General features: G+C 42.6%; 1 long non-coding RNA gene across 1 annotated transcript; it reads right to left on the bottom strand.

The window, feature by feature from the left end:
• Window positions 1–1513: 1513 nt before the first annotated feature.
• Window positions 1514–5535, bottom strand: LOC119277789. The gene is made up of 2 exons (XR_005137312.1): window positions 2193–5535; window positions 1514–1864 (listed from the first exon to the last, which is right to left on the bottom strand). It is a non-coding gene; the product is annotated as an uncharacterized LOC119277789 (long non-coding RNA).
• Between the last annotated feature and the right edge of the window lie 1696 nt (window positions 5536–7231).

Here is a 7231-nt window from a genome sequence, read left to right as displayed (position 1 = left end):
AATACAATACATAAAGTTCATACATAAAGTTCATACAACACTTAAATGCAACAAACAAATAACTCTCTAGCTAAAGAATTTAAATGCAACAACAAATGCGATCAAAATCGCAACTAAGGTAACAATTGATCCAACAGCATAATGATACCAAGCCTCACTATGAATGGCATATTTTCTAATCTTTCTAATCTTCAAGCACATTTTCTCCATCTTAATCTTGTGATCATCGACGACATCGGCAACCTGCAACTCCAATTCCATCTTCTCCCCCTCAATTCTTTTCAATTTTTCTTTCAAATCCTCATTTTCTTTTTCAACTAAATTTAACCTCTCAACAATAGGGTCGGTTGGAATTTCCGGTTCAACTACCTCCTACATACAAATATCTATGTCAGCTTGATGGGCATAATTTGTCATAAACACGAAATGCAACAAATAGTTTTAAAAGAGAATATACCACATCCGAATCATAACAAGGACGAGGGCCGACGGGGACGGATATCAAAACCATGTCACTATGTATAACAAACAACGTACGTGTAAGATAATTATATGAGTAACTCTATATCCAAATCACACAAACATCAATTTTTTATATAAATTTCATGAACAAGAGGCTCACCACAAGGTGGTGCCGGCGACGGGACAGTGCGGGCGATCGACGGTGGTTACGACGGAGATTTAGAAGGCACTAAGTAAACCACACCTACATATGCAAACTAAGTGTTATTTCGACCTCAATTTGCATACAGATCAAATACTATCACATATAATTCCTCCCAAATTACTAAAACCCACAATTAATCACTATATAAACCAATGCAAGAGCTAATCTAGCAATGAGAGATGAAAGGACAAAGTTGCTAACCTTTTGTGATCATTTGAATGGATGGGGGCCTGCAAATCTTGACAAATTTAGGGCAAATTTTGTGACGAACTCGAGAGGAAGAAGGGAAGAACAGAGGAGAGGAAGAGGGGAAAGGGGGGAGAATAGAGTGCTGGTGGACGACGGGTTTATATAGGACGACCTTTAGTACCGGTTCGTGGCACGAACCGGTACTAAAGGTGCTGGAGGGGCCCCACTCTGACAACATCCTGCCACCACTTTCATTAGTACCGGTTCGTGGCATGAACCGGTGCTAAAGGTTCGCCACGAACCGGAACTACACCACAACACGGATGCAATGGCATGTAATCTGCCAGGAGAGGACCCTTAAGAGGGCAGAAAAACTGCCAGGACAGAGTTTCTCCCAGCAGATAGAACTGCCACAAGAACGGCTGCCAGGGATCATATTTCCCGGCAGAAACAGATCTCCTGGCAATTCAACTGCTTTGAAGCCCCGTTCTCCCGGCAGATACATGTTTATGCCCGTAATCCAATTGCCGGCAGTTAAAATAATTCTAGGCAGACGGTCTGTCCTTGACTTTTACTTACCCTGGCAGTTTTTCTGATCCGGGTAGCATATATACTTCTTATAATTTCTATTCATACAAGAATTCACTCAAGATTCAATAGAAGATCTCCAACACATAATGACTTCATATATATTAGTACTTCAATATTCATACATGCGTTCAGCAGCATCCAGCTGCATCGATAAACAGAATTTACACAAGACATACATGCGTTCAGTAACATCAGAACTAGCAAAAGACATACATGTTTTCAGTAGCATCTAGCTACATCAATAAATAGAATTTACACAAGACAATAAGATTTTATTTTTTATCAAACTAAGCTAAACAAATGGTTTGAGCTTTGATGTAGAGCTGAAGCCATGTCCAGGAAGACAAATTGCTTGTTCGCAAACGTTTGTTGAGTGACTTCATGAGATGTCTTCTAAATACCAGACTTGCCAACATCCTGTGAAACAACATCATTCAAAGAGTCACCAAACTTGCAATGCTTTGAAGATCGCAGCTCAACCACACCCCACATGATAGTGGAAGTATATCACTTGCCGATAGCAACTATGTCTTCAACATCATGTCAAAAAGAACTATTCACTGTTCCTACTTCAATCTTGGTTTGCGCATCATGTGAATGCGACGAATCTAAAACTGAGGCACAATGCAGTAATATCAGTTTTTTTATGGAACAAGTATGGGAAACAACCCCATCATGTAACCTTGCAACATTCACACCAGTGATAAGTTACTACTGCATCAAACTACTGAAGTAAATTGCTTACAATTTCAGCTGCTTCCTGTATGTATCCCATGTCCTCTAGAACAAGCAAGGCCTTGCCACCATATCTTGTCTGTCATGGCAAACCTAGGAATCTAAAACTAAATATTAGTCATATAAGAACAGCTTTGAGGGCTGAAATTTTTAAACTTGTACGAATGAAAGTGAAAAGATAATTGAAGCACTTGTGTTGCGGAAATGAATTAGAACATAAACCTTCTCTCTTATATAACCGTCTGTCATTCTATAATCAGTACCACCCCAAAATTTCACATTCCAGATATATAACAGTCTGTACTGTTGTAGTCCATACCTTCAATTGCCTGTCCTTGGATGCATGTTAAAGATTACTCAAAGTACCAACAATATCAAATGTTCAAAGGTACTAGCAAAATATAAATCAAAATTACATTGCAGAGAGCAAAATTATCTCAATTCCTTGTCCTATACATTTTCCTATACAGGGACATCCAATGGGAAGGGTACTGTAGATATAAACTATGTAAATAAAAACAAGGAGAAATGTGGACATTCTTGCATCTTACAATTGTAACATGTTGTCACGACCCTAGGTTATGGAGGGGATGATCTTGGATGTCAGGAAGGCAAGGGCGAGAGAGTTTAGGCTTGGGCGCCATGATCCCTTGGGTGATAGATCTGTTCTCGAGGTAATCCTCCTCCCTTTCTCTGTATATTCTTTCACAGCTGATTACACCCTGCCTAGCTTTATGGCACAGTTTGGAGGTAGTTTAGGAAAGATATGAACCAACAAAAACTAGGAAAGATCTAAACAGATTCTGATTCAACCCAACTAGACTTGGAAACCAAGAAAGACCTATCGGCTGGGTCCAGGATTCCATGGCGTCACACATGTCTATATGTCCACAGTTTAGCCAGGCTAGCTATAAGCTAATGTAAATAAATCCTAACATGGAAGGTCCCCGCCCAACAGAAATGAAAAATGACACCACCGCTAATTTGTAAACCAGTTCTAATAACAAAAATTGCTCTAGTATCCCATTAACATGTACTCCCTCTGTAAACTAATATAAGATTGTTTAGATCAAGCACTTTTGCTCTATTCAAAGACCCAGACTGCAAAAGTAGACCCCGACACTACCACAATGGAATGGGATTATAATATCTGTGGTAAATCATGCATATTTTTGTTCACATATGTGCTTTTATGTATTGCAAAATTTATCACTAGAGCAATCAACTTAATACAGTTTCTCAACTACTGAATTAGTTAAAAGAGATCAATGTGATTTCCAAGAATTTAGTTTGTAGAAGTAAAACATTAGTATAAAAAGCTAATGAAACATATGTCAATTACTGTATTTTACTTTATAATATCTTAACATGAAAACAGCATGGGTGGATGTTCAGAGATGAGAACCATGTTACAGAAAAGAATTCCATGGGATCCCCAGGTCAAGCATCACGAACATGAGTCTTTTATTCTTCAATTACTGAAATGGATATGCTAATGTGCAAGCTCCATAAACAAAGTTTTACACATCTAGCTTTCCTAATCAATTGAAGAATTCATCACACATTGTAGTTATCTAATAAATCAAACCAGCCAAAACAGATTGTCTAAGGCAATTTAAAATCATGACAATTGTAAAAGAAAGGAAAAGGGAGACTCTAGAACCAATTAACATGCCAAGAAGTTAGATAACCCAAATAGTTCCGAGTGGATCTTAACCTACAAACCCGTTAATTAAGGATATGATCTGGTTGGCTTAGTTTAGAATGGTTTAGTTTATAGAATTATGACAGCAAGGGTATGAAGTTTTGTAGCATTCAACAATCTCATCCTTGTGACAAAACTTACAAGCTTGATATAAAACTTTTTGAACCAGAGAGAAAAAATAACTTCAAATATTTTTGAAGTACAAACCAGCAACATCTATGAACTATGTAACAAAATTAATAACATCAAACCAAGAGAAGATAAAAAAATGAACAGGACACAGGAAAGGATATGGCAGCCGACATGTACTTTTACTAGAAATCTTTCGGACTTTCAGTGTGTATATATCTATAGCAATATTACTACGGCTGATTATAATGACAGATTTTGACACTTCCAAGTACAATTCTTGATTTATAGTAAATAGTAAGCAATAAAATGCAAGGTCAAACAATTTGTAAACATGATATGCTTCCTTTCCCCCAAAAAACTAACAGAACACCTATTTCTACTAGCATCATTTTCGACTTTCAGTATGTATCTATGACAAGATTCCTGTTGTGTACATAATACTAATCACTAATGCCACGTCAACCACTTTCTACAACTGAAAAATAGGTATTGGACTATGCATAGGAAACAAAGGAAGGCAGCACCTATGCTCTTCATAAATGGTTCTATGGCAGGGCAGACCAACAACTATGTTTCATGAACAGCCCAATAACAAAAGACTAGGCTTCAAAATAACAAGGCCTGCAAATGCTCAGTTCCAGGACATGTAAAAGCATCTAGAATAAATTGTATCAGTTCTGAATTTTGAAAAAAAATCACTTTGCTAATTAAGTTTGTCAGTGAGTATCGATATGCTTCCACTGCCTTACCCAACAAGTATGAGTATACGGCGCCTCTTGCAAGCCAAATACCTAGTTGTAAATAGGACGTAATTAAGATATACAAGATATATAGTGATGGCTCCGAGGAACTAGTACCATGAAAGAACTGCTCGGAGAGGGGACGTAGAACCGCTGCCCATCATGTTGCAGCCCTATCAGCATCGCGTCATGCGTCCTCCACAGCCGGCGCGGATGGTGCAGGCCCCCAAAGAAGAAGAGAATCGGTCGATGTCGATGCAGCTCGCGGTCGACCTACTCGAACTCATGATATAGTGCTTGCCACAAGCGTTCTGGAGGTTGAACCGTGTTCTGGACGCAGTGGCGCTGCCTTAGCTATGGTGGAGGGAGTCCATGGAGAGGCCGCCGGGGTCGGGCTCCTCTCGGGCTCCTCGGGAGACACACGAATACTCTGCATCTGGGCGAGGCGGATGTGAAGACGATGGGGAAGTGGTGGTGGAGAGGTGCACACTCGGGGTGGTGGTCATGAGTCCCGGAGCGGCCATATCCAGCAGCACAGACGACCGGTGCGGCCAGATCTGACAATGACTAGGCCGGGACGGTTCCATCCAAAGGCAGACCAGCGAGGTGGCCAGGTGGGGCCATAGCAGGGAGTGTGTGGATCGGAGAGGAAGAGGAAGATATGTAGGGGTGGCGGCGCACGAGGAAGGGGAAGAACCGACTGCCCAGATCTAGGGTTTGGAAGGGGTGGTGGTAAAGTTGGAGAGGGTCGATTTGGGGAAGAACTGCTCGGGCCGGCTTTTATTTTTCTTTGGAGCCAAAACTTTCGGTATCTCCTGCGCTAGTGCGTGTTTGGGCCCAATGTCTCGTGCCACACAGTCACCGGCAGTTAACGGGCCGTGCCTTGGTTCTCCCGGCAGATACACTGACCTGACATGCGTGCGTCATTTCCGGCAGTTTGTGTGCCCTCTTTACTCAAGTTCTGCTGGCAGTTCTGCTGCCCTTTCATACTTCTTTCGGCAGTTATAAGGTTCCCGGTAGAAGATTTGCCCTTATACCAGTATTTCACCCGGCAGTTAATTGCCCCGAATCGAGTGTTGTGGTGTAGTGCGGTACTAAAGATCTCCCCCGCCTAGCCGTTGGAACCGCACTAATGGACACATTAGTGCCGGTTCTGTTACAAACTGGGACTAATGTGACAAACTGGGACTAATGTGTCTCACATTTGACCCTTTTTCTACTAGTGAACCGCCAGGATTTGTCCTTCTTTGGTACCATCACCAGGTTTGCCAGCCAGTCCGGATGTTTTATTTCTCTGATGAATCCGGCCTAAATTAGCTTGGCCAGCTCCTCCCCCATAGCTTGGCGTTTGGGCTTAGAAAAGCGCCGCAGTGCTTGTTTGGTTGGTTTGTATCCTTTTAAGATATTAAGGTTATGTTCGGCCAGCTCACGTGGGATTCCCGGCATGTCAAAAGGGTGCCAGGCGAATATATCCCAGTTTTCGCGAAGGAAATCCCTTAGTGCGGCGTCGACCGTTGGGTCTAGTTGTGCTCCAATAGATGTTGCCTTCTTGGGGTCCGTTGGGTGGACCTGGAATTTGACTATTTCTTCTGCCGGTTTGAAGGAGGTGGATTTGGATCGTTTGTCTAAGATCACATCGTCCCTATCCACCGTGGAGTGTAGTGTGATTAATTCTTTGGCCGCGAGGGCTTCAGATAATGCCTCAAGGGCCAGGGATGCGGTTTTGTTTTCGGCACGGAGTGCTATGTCCGGATCACTGACAAGAGTGGTTACATCGTTTGGTCCGGGAATTTTGAGCTTCATATACCCGTAATGAGGTATAGCTTGGAAGCGTGTAAAAGCATCCCGCCCCAACAGGGCGTGGTATTCGCTGCTAAAAGGAGCCACTTAGAAGGTGATTTCTTCAGACCGATAATTCTCCGGCGTGCCGAATACCACGTCAAGTGTGATTTTTTCAGCACACGCGCCTCCTAGCTAGGAATGATTTCTCGGAAGGTCGTGCTGCTTTGCTTGATGGGGCTCCTGTCTATTTTCATTTTGTGGAGTGTATCCTCATAGATGAGGTTTAGTCCGCTGTCACCGTCCAGGAGGACCTTGGTGAGTCGAAAGCCATCCATGATGGGACTGAGGACTAAGGCGGCTGGTGCTCGGACTGTCCTGTATTTTGGTTCATCGCCGTCATTAAAGGTTATAGCCGTGTCGTTCCAAGGGTTTACTGTGGACATTTGACAGACTTCGGCGAGGCCGCGAAGTGCCCTTTGTGCTTATTATTTGAAGCGAATGTCTCAAAGACCGTCAGCACTCTGGGGTCGTCGTCTTCTGGAGGGTGTTGCTCTGGGTTTTTTTTTGGTAAGGATGTCCTCGCCGCTTTTGGCTACCTGCCGGAGTATCCAACATGCTCTCTAAGGCTGTGGGTTGGTATGGTATTCGGTGTTGTGTGTATTTTGCATGGGCCATCGAGCCATCCCTCCA

This window comes from Triticum dicoccoides, chromosome 1A (assembly GCF_002162155.2).
Source record: "Triticum dicoccoides isolate Atlit2015 ecotype Zavitan chromosome 1A, WEW_v2.0, whole genome shotgun sequence".
NCBI classification, from domain to species: domain Eukaryota; kingdom Viridiplantae; phylum Streptophyta; class Magnoliopsida; order Poales; family Poaceae; genus Triticum; species Triticum dicoccoides.
The sequence above is the reverse complement of the archived record's forward strand: the minus strand, read 5'-3'. Positions and strand labels throughout refer to the sequence as shown.